This window comes from Elgaria multicarinata, chromosome 3, assembly GCF_023053635.1.
Source record: "Elgaria multicarinata webbii isolate HBS135686 ecotype San Diego chromosome 3, rElgMul1.1.pri, whole genome shotgun sequence".
NCBI classification, from domain to species: domain Eukaryota; kingdom Metazoa; phylum Chordata; class Lepidosauria; order Squamata; family Anguidae; genus Elgaria; species Elgaria multicarinata.
This window is the reverse complement of record NC_086173.1, coordinates 4069071-4081610: the sequence shown is the minus strand read 5'-3', so window position 1 is coordinate 4081610 and position 12540 is coordinate 4069071.

Here is a 12540-nt window from a genome sequence, read left to right as displayed (position 1 = left end):
GTGCGTGAGTATTTACTACAAGCATGAATCCTCAAGTACTGTAGCAGGACTCTTCTCAATTCTAGGAGGCAACAAGGAAGTAGTTTTAGCACTGATCTGTTGGAACTACAGAATACTAGGCTGTTTCCAGATGAGAATTTATTGTGGAATCGCTGCAGCTCATCCCTTCATATTATACAAGATGTCCACACAACTTTGTCATCTATCTGTAAGTCTCTCATGTTTTCCCACGGCTACGTCCATCTTTTTTCGTACCAGAGACAGTGGTTTCCAGACAGAGGGGTCCTAGGGCTAACTGTTAGAATGCATTGTGCAGTTATTCTGTCTCCCCACCCACCCCCAACGGGGCCGGATCTACACAATTGCTTTAAAGCGCTTTATAACTGTTATAAAGCGCTTTAAAGCAGTAGTGTACATCCGGCCCAAATTATCTCTGCAGTAAAAGGCAGAAGAAGCAGTGGGAAAACACAGGAGGGTTACAGTTTGAAGACATCTCCTGGACCTTCCCAGCCCACAATAAAATTAAGTGACTGAGGCAGAGTGACGGCAACATAAAAGTGTCATCTGGAAGTATACAGAAAGTCCTCCACTTTTTTTTTTAGAACAACAGAAGATGGGTAGATGCCCTCAGTGCTACTCGTCTGTCTTTATTTAAGAGTTGTGCTTTTGATGTGGGCAGTGAACTACCGAGCCGGAAACCCTATCATTACTAACCACACATTTAGCATAACCTTTGCAGTGGGCATTATTGTTATAGCCCCTTTATTTTCTTTCATTAGTCTTAAAGCCAGCACTTTTCTGGCTTTAAATATAAATGAAAGTGTTAAAGCATTATACTATAAAGCTATAATACTATATATATATATATATTGATGATGATGAAAACAAATCTAATATGCAGTCACTGCCATTTTGGCGAGGTAACCAGAAAGGTAATATTTTAAAAATGATTTTTAAATGGCAGTAACAGGAAAAGATGTTTTTAAATTATTGCTTAAAATTAGTATTATAGAGGTATAATTTTACTAACATAAAATGTAGGGATATAGCACTATACCTCTATAATACTAATTGTAGGGATATAGCACTATACTTCTATAATACTAAGTTTAAGAAATAATTTAAAAAAAATCTTTTCCTGTTACTGACATTCAGCACTTGGCAGTGACCGTAAAGGAGACTTTCCCCATCACTTACCACTAAGGGGCACTAGTGTGGTGAACATCGTGAGATTTACACACAGAAAATATCCCTGGATATGTGGAAAGACAATTGCAACTTCGTAGTGGAAGAACAATGATTTATTAGCAACTGCATGGAACCACCCTAAGAAGGCAACATAATATTCTTTGGGTTTTCTTCTTCATTGTCTTTTTTTGGCACCCAGAGAATGATTTTTCCAGTCTTTTGGGGTGTGTTCCAGAGTCTGTGAATTGCTTTAATGAAGGTACTGGCAGCAAGGAAACAGATCCCAGCAGGGTAGAAACTCTGGTCCCAGATCAGATCCTTCATATTCAGTTACGTGGAAAGTACCTGACAAAAGTATGAGTAAGCCAGGCTTATGCGCTTGCCCCTTCCACAGGAGAGTAATAAGCAGAAATCACCAGGCAAAGCTTCTTAATGGTGTGGAGCAAAGCATTATCATTATCTGCTGACTGCCAGTAATGAGATAGCTATAGGGGTGCGTTCAAAAGTTGGCAACACCAGAGGCAGGTGGGATGAGGTTGGGGTTGCCAGTTTTCTCTAGAGTGGGTTGTTTCCAAGGATCTATCCCTCACCTGCTAGATTTAAGGGCTCTACTAGATACACCATAGAAGATCTGTACCCAGGATCTCCTATGTATTTTTTTTTTTAAGTTAAAGGCAGCTACAGAGGCCTGAATCAGGCTGGGCCCAGAGTATGGAGAGCAGAGCCAGATCTACACTATTGCTTTAAAGCGCTTTATAACAGTTTTATAGTGCTTTAAAGCAGTTAAAATGCTTTATAACTGTTATAAAGCGCTTTAAAGCAATAGCGTAGATCCGGCCCTAGGTTTACCTTCTCCCCGCCCCCCCTCCACACTCCGTGTGTCATTTTCCTGATCGAAGTCCCTCCCACTGCTGGTATTTAAGAAATAGATACCAGTCAGGATAACACAGACTCAACTTCACCACAATGGCTCTGAGTTGACAGTCCCCTGTGCCCTCTAGCTCCTTTTAACTGAAACAAATTCAGAAAAAGGAGGTCCAGATTCTGTGTCTTGTGAATTCCCCCCCCCCCCTCTCTCTCTATATATAAAGATCTTCAAAAGCCCTCAGGTCTTCATTACCAGTGCATGGGAAAGCTTCTCTCTTACATCCAGTAATTGCTTTAACCTGATGCAGACTATAGCTTAAAATAACCTAATTGCCAACTTGGAATGTAGCACAATGCAAAGTCGACCAGGTGCAAAGCATTGCTTATGTTTTGTACACTGCCCTGAAACCTAATATGATTGGGTGGGTGGGTGTCTACAAGTTTTAAATAAATAATAAATACAATAAAATACATTTATTTCTTACCCGCCTCTCCATTCTGATCGAGACAGGGAACAACAATAAACGATAAAATACATAATACTCAATTAAAACATAATATAAGGAAAGGAAAGGAACCTCTTGTGCAAGCACTGAGTCATTACTGACTCTTGGAGGGACGCCAGCTTTTACTGACGTTTTCTTGGCAGGCCTTATAGCGGGGTGGTTTGCCGTTGCCTTCCCCGGCCATTGTTACCTTTCCCCCAGCTAACTGCGTACTCATTTTACCGACCTCGGGAGGATGGAAGGCTGAGTCGACCCGAGCCGGCTGCCTGAAACCAGCTTCCGCTGGGCCCGAACTCAGGCCGTGGGGAGAGTTTCAGCTGCAGAAACTGCTGCTTTACCGCTCTGCGCCACACGAGGCTCATAAAACATAATATACATTGTTAAAAAAAACATCCTTAAAAACATCCTAAAAACATTTGAAAAACATCTTAAAATTCCACTGGATAGGCCTGCCGGAATAATAATAAATTTATAATAAAGAATACACAGGACTGAACTTCACTACATTTCATAGTTACGAAGTGGGGAACATCAGGGTCCATGAACACATTGCCCTGGACAGATACATTGAAGCCATAGACTTTTGAGGCCCATTGGATGCAGTGGCTGGAGACCTAAAAGCATGGAAGTAGCTGATCTGGAGATGCTGAGGTTTAAAATGAAAGATTCTTCCAAGTGGTCAAGTGTGGCTGCAGCGGCAGCAGCAAAGATCTTTTGCTGAGCCTGTCAAAAGCAAAACAAAACACATAAACCAAAAAGACTATTAGGTTAAGGACAATTCAAATGACTTCCACGTTAAGGAAGTCATGTTGTGACTTGTGCACCCAGTAGTTTGCCCTCCGACTTTGGGGGAAGGTACCAGAGTATGTGTTCCCGAAGACCTTAAATATTTTCTCGCTGTGAACTTTGCAACTTCAGAAGAAATTCTCATCTTGAATATGTCGGTAAATTTGAGTTGTCCTTACAAAATTCCTGCAGTTGGCCAGCTCAAGTGACCATAGATACGACCTCTCTACTTCTAGTGGATGTACACAGGAGTAAATTCTAGCAGGTGCAACTTCTTACCCTTGTCTAACTAGATTAGGGTGACCATATGAAAAGGAGGACAGGGCTCCTGTATCTTTAATAGTTGCATAGAAAAGGGAATTTCAGCAGGTGTCATTTGTATATATGGAGAACCTGGTGAAATTCCCTCTTCATCACAACAGTAAAAGCTGCAGGTGCCCGGCCCTCTTTTAAATCTGGTCATTCTAGTATAGCTCCTGGACTTTAACTGTTGTGATGAAGAGGAAATTTCACCCATATATACAAATGACACCTGCTGAAATCCCCTTTTCAATACAACTGTTAAAGATACAGGAGCCCTCTCCTACTTTTCATATGGTCACCCTAAACTTGATGCACGTGTCAACATTATTATTTTCTACGTAATCCCTATCTTCTGGGTATCTAGTGATTCTGCTTGTTCAGAAAAAAACAGTCTCATAAGCCTCCATTCAAGGGAAGGTAGAATAGAGACACGTCGGCAAAATCAACCAGTAGGAAGAGAAATCCCAGTTTTGTGCTGCCTCAGCTCAACTTGATTTGCATATGCTGTTTATTAACCAACTGCTCAGGCACAAGTGAGCTGCCAACAGGCAACTCTGCACACTTCTCTGCCTTAACTTTTTACTATGGGATCAGCTCCCATTTTAGACACACACATGCACAGTTGTAGGGTGACCATATGAAAAGGAGGACAGGGCTCCTGTATCTTTAACAGTTGTATTGAAAAGGGAATTTCAGCAGGTGTCATTTGTATATATGGAAAACCTGGTGAAATTTCCTCATCACAACAGTTAAAGCTGCAGGAACCCTGCCCTCTTTTAAATCTGGTCACAGTATAACTGCAGTATAGCTCCTGCAGCTTTAACTGTTGTGATGAAGAGGAAATTTCATCAGGTACTGCATGCATACAAATGCCACCTGCTGAAATTCCCTTTTCTATGCAACTGTTAAAGATACAGGAGCCCTGTCCTCCTTTTCATATGGTCACCCTACACAGTTGTAGTGTTACAACCTTCCTTTTCCGCCACATCCCCAGTTTTTAAAATTAAGGGTTCTAGTCTTTTTTAAAGCAGTTATGCTGCCGCACAACTTTTCTAGATGAATCTTGAGAACCTCCATTTTGGGAAATAACAACTAGGCAAAATCTGTTTGTTTGAAAACAGGTACAAACATAAGAGCCATGTGCAACTTTCACAATTAGAGGTTTGGCTAGACAGAAATTGGATCTTGCTTGTGTATAGTCACGATTGCCTTGTCATTTCCTAATGAACCAACCACGTATACTGCAAGCAAAGTGAGCCAACCCAACACAAGGGTGAAAGGTTTTTATGGAAAGGGAACAACAAAGGCTTTACCCCACTAATTCTTAAACTGTGGTCTTTATAAAGAAACTAATGCTTGCTCACTTTTCAACTAGTGCTTATAGCTGTGCCTTTAAAAGGTCGACCTGCAGACATCCAATGGTGCTGTGGCATTAAATGCTTTACCTGTTAATTTCTGCAGATCCAGCTGCTATTAAGGGATAGAAGTAGTTGAGATGATGCCTTTTCCCAGTCAGTTGGAAGCTGGCTAGGGATGATAGGAAGGCTGCCTTGGCATCTGTTGAAGGAATCAACACCCATGAAAGCTCCTATTAGGAACATAGGAAGCTGCTTTATGCTAAGTCAGCCACCAAGACTAATATTGTCGACACTGACTGGCAGTTGACTCCCTAGGGTATGAAGCAGGATTCTTTTCTACCCCTACCTGGAGACACTGGGGATTTAACCTGGGACCTTCTGCATGCCAGGGAATGGTGGGAGTAGTAGGACTTTTTTCGGTCTTAAAGAAATTGCACTGGCTGCCAATACATTTCCGGTTGGAATTCAAGGTGTTGGCAATGACGTTTAAAGCCCTAGATGGCTTGGGACCTCGATACTTGAGGGAGCGCCTCTCTATATATCTGCCTGCCCAAGACCTGAGATCTGTCAGAGGAGCCCTTCTCCAAATCTCCATGCCTCACCAACGCGAAATATACACTGTGGTGGGACATGGGAGAGGGCTTTCTCTGTTGTGGCACCCTGGCTGTGGAATGCCCTCCCCTTGGAGGCCCGACTAGAACCGGCATTGTCTTCATTTCGGCACCAGGTTAAGACATGGCTTTTTAACAGAGCCTTTGATAGCTAAATCCACCAGCCTGCACACTGTCTTGTTTTAATTGGCTTTTACCGTTTTAAAATTTAATATTGGTTTTAACATATTAACGGTTTAATTTGTTTTAGAATTGTATATTTATTGTTCTATTTTATCTGTATGATTTTATCTGTATGCCACCCTGAGATCCTTGTGATATAGGGCGGGATTTTTTAGGATTTTTTTTTAAATTGAGGTTTTAAAATTATTATTTTTAAAAGTGTCGTTTTTAAAGATAAAGAGATGAAACTTTGCACCATGAAAGGATTTAGGTAGAGCTTTAGCCACACCAAATTTGAAACAGATCCATTCATCCATTGATTTTTTAGGATTTTTTTTTAAATTGAGGTTTTAAAATTATTATTTTTAAAACTGTCATTTTAAAAGATAAAGAGCTGAAAGTTGGCACCATGATAGCTTTTAGGTAGAGCTTTAGCCATACCAAATTTGAAACAGATCTGGGGCCAGTAGCAAACCCTGTTAACAACAACAGCAGCTTGCAATGAGTGAAGATACAGTCAGAAAAGATATTTGAGGGAAGGGGAGAATGTAACACACAGAGTACAGCAAAAGCTTCAAAGTACAGCAAAACCTACAAAAGTAGGAGTGAGTGAAGTTAATTTCAGATACATTGAATCTCTTACTTGTTCTTTATTTCAGTGATTTTAACATTAAGATGTTATGTAGAACAGATTTGTCTTAAATGTGTTCTGTAAAATCAGACATGTTACCAAGGCTATGTTCGGGTGGGCACGCCCCCTTGGTGCTGGACACGCCCCCTTGGGGGGCGACCATGTTGTCCTTTTTGGTTTCCAAAATATGGTCACCCTAGATGGTACTCATGATTTTGAAAGTTTCTTTTCCATTATAATTATTAAAACATATATATTCATCAATAAACAAATGCTAGAGCAGTCTGCATTTCTCTTAAAGCCATTTAGTGATTATTATTTTTAGGTAAATTCCATTCCCCACCCCACCCTCAGAGTTATTAAGGACAGAGTGGATATAAGAGCTCCATCCCACCAGTGTTTAAACACATTCTCAACATGCCTGGTATCCAGCTTTGCAGTGCGGCACTCACATGACGTTGTACCCATCCTGCTGTGATCACGCTGTGATTGCACCGTTTTCCCCTCCTCTTCCATTTTATTTTTGTGCGGGGAAAGTCCGGTTCTTTTCTCCATGCGTAATAACATCGTTGTTCCGTTCCCATGTAATTTCCTTTTCGATGCTATTTTGGATCATCCCGATTTTTCTGCTGGGGTTGTGTCTGTGGAAGGGTGTGTGTGTAGGGCGGTGTCGCTGATGAAAGCAGAGGGCAGGGTGGTTCTCCTCCAGTGTGCCATTTCAATTTATTTTCCTCATCATTCTCCTTGGGAACACCTGCTGCATCGTTGGTGAGGAGTTCGTGGAGTCGGTTCATCGTACTTTCGGTCCTCCAACCAACTCGGTTTATAAGGATCTTAGGGAAAGCATTGCATGTTCTTTTTCTCCACCCCCCCTCTCCTAAGTTTTACAGTGCAACAATACTTAATTGAAACGAGGATGGGTAGACCAGTCCGTGGACCAAGGGGTTGACTTTCCCTAATCTCTTAATTCCTTAAGTACACTATTGCATTATTACACCATTTCAGCCTACCAGAATTGCATTCAGTTGCATTTGCGCAGAAATAAAAAAATAAAACATGGGAAAACAAGAATAGGGCAGGGGAAGGAACCCATGTCCCATATGTACCTCCTCCCATATGTACCTGCCCGGACCCTAAGGTCATCCTAGGGGGTCCTTCTCCGTGTGCCCCAGCAAAAGGAAGTGAGGCAGGTGGCTACCAGGAAGGCCTTCTCTGCTGTGGCACCCCAGCTGTGGAATGAGCTCCCTAAGGAGGTTCGCCTGGCACCTACACTGTATTCTTTTAGACACCTGAAGACCTTTCTATTCTCCCAGTATTTTAACAGTCTATAAATTAATTTTAACTTCGCTGTTTTAAATTTGTATTTTAAATTTGTATTTCTGAACTGCTGCTGATTTTATCCTGGTTGTGCTTTTATAATGTATTTTATGTTATGGTTTTATACTGTTTTATACTTTGAATGGTCTCAATTTTTGTTAACCACTCAGAGAGCTTCGGCTATTGGGCGGTACAGAAATGCAATAAATAAATGTCCGTCTCAAAGTCCTTCCCAGCCACAACAACCAATGAACTGCAAGGAGAAGGGAGGAGACAGGGCAGTATGTTAGCAATGAGAGCCCACGCAGGTGAAAGGATGCACGCACTGAAATAGCGCAACAACACACACATGTGAAAGTGATCAGTGCTTGATGCACTGTTGAAACGGAGGTGGATAGTGCAAGAACAACCAGGGTGGGGGAACCAGGGTGTGATGGAGCTCTAAATCAAACATTCGATTAGCATGCAATAAATGGGATCCAATGGCAATCCAGTCTTCGTGATCTCAGTGCCCATATCCTACTCCTAGACATCCTATATGCACAGTGTCCATCAAGGATTTTCACTTCTACCTAACTTAAAAACATTTTATTTCACCGTGGACTTCCCATGATGAGTACTGTTATTGCTGCTATTATTCTTGCTGGTTTTATTGTCAATTTTATTTTTAATTGCTACTTTATTGTTACTATGTTTTTATTGTCTTCTCTTCTGCCGCTCCCAGACTGTGGAATGGCCAACCGGGAGAGATTTGCCAACTTAATAGTCTTTCTGAATTCAAAAAGGCTGTAAAGACTGATCTCTTCCGGCAGGCCTACCCAGTCGAACTTTAAGATGACCGGCTGTTATTTTAATAATGTATTAGTTTTATATGTTTTTAATGAGTTTTATGTATTTTGTAGTATTTTTGTATTTGATGTCATTTCCCGCCTGGATCCAGAGGGAGAGGCGGGTAAGAAATAAATATATTATTATTATTAATAATAATAATACTTTAATAGTTTTTATGTATTTTGTTATTGTAAGCTACCTTGTGAGGGCTCCTACTCTGAAAGGTGGCCAAGAAATGTTTTAAATAAATAAATGTATGTATGTTGGTACAGAATGCTTAACTGCCATCTGAAGTATGTTTTAAAACCAGGCAATCTATGGTCAATCACAGCCCAAAGCTGTGTGCAATTACTTGGAAGCAAACTCCAGTGCAACTTATTTATTTACTTATTAAATTTATATACCACCCCATAGCCGAAGCTCTCTGGGCGGTTTACAAAAGTTAAAAACAGTGAACATTAAAAAGTATACAAAATTTAAAACCATCAAAAATATAAAAACAGTATCCATTTAATCAACAACAGTTCTGGGGTCCATTAAAAACAAACAAACTTAGAATATGTTGTTAAATGCTGTTAAATGCCTGGGAGAAGAGAAAAGTCTTGACCTGGCGCCGAAAAGATAACAAAAAGATAACCGCTCTCTGGGTGGTTTCCAAAAGTTTAAAGAGTAATCATTAAAACTAATATACAAAGTTTAAAAACCTAAAAAGCATAAAGACAGTATCCTTATAAAAACAGCTATTCTAGGGTCTATTAAAAACAAAGCATATGTTGTTAAATGCCTGAGAGAAGAGGAAAGTCTTAACCTGGTGCTGAAAAGATAACAATGTTGGCGCCAGGTGAGCCTTATCAGGGAGATCATTCCATCATTGGGGGGTCACCACTGAAAAGTCCCTCTCCCTGGTTGCCATCCTCCGAGCTTCCCTTGGAGTAGGCACTCGGAGGAGGACCTTAGATGTTGAGCGCAGTGTACGGGTAGGTTCATGTCAGTGTGCCTAGACAGCAACTGTAGTGGGTTACGAACTCACCATTTTCTTCAGCACCTCATGACACACTATTCAGGCAGTCTCCCCTGAAAACAAATACAGCTAAAACCAGTTAGACTGTAACCCCACCACCACAAAATTTTTACAGTAATCAACAAGATTTGATTCAAAACTAACACATTTTCTAGTTACTAGTGTAATCCACAGTTAATGCCTCAATAACAGAGATTTTTTGAAACAAAGCTTTTTTGTTACCAGATCTTAGTTTTTAAAAAACTCTGGCATAATGGGCTGAATGCCTTTGAGCCTATGTAGAGCTTCTTCCCTTGAAAAGCGGACGAAGAACATAATTCTGTCTGGATCCCTGTCAGCCTCTAAACTCCAAGGCTGATGAGCATTCTATGCATAGCAGGAGGAGCCCTCCCCTGTATGTTAGCTAGACGGGTGTTTTTGCCCATCTAGCTGATGCATCAGGGCAGGGAAGGGAAGGAGGCTGGATAGCTGGAGATGCCCCAGTGTCCTCTGCTCACAGAACTGCCTCCTTTCCCTCCAACATCACTCTGCACCAGCAGTAAGAGTGGCTGCCCGGACTCGAGGGCTAGGCCGCTGGGACCCAGGAAAGCTAAAGCATAACAGAGACCCACACAAGACAGGTAGTCTGAGAAGGCCTTCCTTTAATAATACTAGCCAAGGGTGGCAGGGCCAGAGGCAAGAGCAAAGTCCTGGAATGAGCAAGGCTCAGAGTCCTGGAGTACGCAAAGTCCAAGCAGGGCCAGAGGCAAAGGCAGAGTCCAGGGATAGCAGGGTTCAGAGTCCAACGGTACACAGAGTTCGAGCAGGGCCAGAGGCAAAGGCAGAGTCCAGGGATAGTGGGGTTCAGAGTCCAAAGGCAAACCTGAGTTCAAGCAGTGGCGGAAGCCAGAGACGTGGTCCGGGGGCAAGCAGGGGTCCGAGTCCAAGAGCAGCAGGGGGTCCACCAGGGCCAGAGGCAAGAGATGTGGTCCAGGGGTGAGCAGGGGTCCGGGTCCAAGAGCAGTGGGGGTCCACCAGGGCCAGAGGCAAGAAACGTGGTCCAGGAGTGAGCAGGGGTCTGGGTCCGGGTCCGAGTCCAAGACCAGCAGGGTTCCAGCAGGGCCAGAGGCAAGAGATGTAGTCCAGGGCCGAACAGGGGTCTGGGTCTGGGTCTGAGACCAGCAGGGTTCCAGCAGGGCCGGAAGCAAGAGACGTGGTCACAATGAAACCAAGGTTCAGGCATGGTCCAGAGTTGCAAGGAGTAAGAACAGGCTACAACAAATTCAAGAGACAAAGGGTGGAGTGAGAATGCTGGTCTTATATAGCCCTTTCCCCAGCTGCTCCTAGCTGGTCTACATCAGCCCATCCAGAGTGCTGCTGGCATTGGCCTGAGTCCCGCAAATACTCTGCAGCAGGCCAGCTCCCAACACTGGGCCTGAGTCCCGCAAATACTCTGCAGCAGGCCAGCTCCCAACACTGGGCCCGGGTCCTGCAAATCCTCTGCAGCAGGGCAGATCCTGACAGTAGGGAGCTCAGACACTTGGAGCCACAGTTTTTTTTCCCAGTCACCATATGTGTTTCATAAGACTGCTTACTTAGAGTGAAGTTGTGCTGGGATGGGGCATCAGGCAACCCCTGTTCTGCGCTGGCTCGTCTACATGGCAACAGCCGAGCAATGAACCCACATGCATTTCACCAAATGCACCCAGCAAAATACTGCCAGCTGCTACATGCACTTATTAAAAGACATCTCTCCATATGACAGAACAACCTGTTTACAGAGCAGTGGTTACTCTGCCACGCCCCACATGATGTATATCACAGCACATCCATTCGCACTAGCATCAAGAAATGCTCTGCTAGAATTTTTATGATTTTGCATCCTCCAGTCCTGACAACTTACTTGTCAAGAACATAAACTTCTAGTCGGCTAGCAGCCCTAACTGATTAACTATATTAAGGAAAAAGGAAAGGAACCTCTTGTGCAAGCACTGAGTCATTACTGACTCTTGGAGGGACGCCAGCTTTCGTTGACGTTTTCTTGGCAGGCCTTATAGTGGGGTGGTTTGCCGTTGCCTTCCCCGGCCGTGATTACCTTTCCCCCAGCTAGCTGGATACTCATTTTACTGACCTCAGGACGATGGAAGGCTGAGTCGAGCCGAGCTGGCTGCCTGAAACCAGCTTCCGCTGGGATCGAACTCAGGCTGTGGGGAGAGTTTCAGCTGCAGAAACTGCTGCTTTACTGCTCTGCGCCACACATATTAAAGAAGGTCTTTATTAGAAGTAAGGAACAATAATCTGGCTAGTTTTGTGAGCCCCCCCCACCACCACCACATCACGCATACCAAGCCCCATATCAAGTCAATCTGATCCAACATTATTTCATGCTACATTAAGAAACTGGAACGATCTTTATGATGAGGACTGCCTGGCGCCAACTTTGTTATCTTTTCGGTGCCAGGTCAAGACTTTTCTTTCAGGCATTTATCAAAATGTGATGAGCCTGGGTCTGTTTTTTAAGCTCATAGCTTTTTTAAGTAGTTATAGTGGTTTTAAATGTATGTGTATATTGTATGGTTTTGTGGTTTTTAATTTTTGTATATTGCTTTTAAGTGTTTTGAAACAGTTAAAGCTGCAGGTGCCCTGCCCTCTTTTATATCTGGTCACTTTATTATAGCTCGTGCACACTGTCGTGATGAAGAGGGAATTTCACCAGGTTCCCCACATATACAAATGACACCTGCTGTCATTTGTCGTTCGGCGCCAGGTCAAGACTTTTCTCTTCTCCCAGGTTAAGTTTGTTTTTAATGGACCCCAGAATTGTTGTTTTTAAATGGATACTGTTGTTTTTATAGTGTTTTTATGTTTTTTAATTTTTTGTATACTTTTAATGTTTACTATTTTTAATTGTTGTAAACCGCCCAGAGAGCTTCGGCTGTGGGGCAGTATATAAATGCAATATATAAATAAATAAATAAAT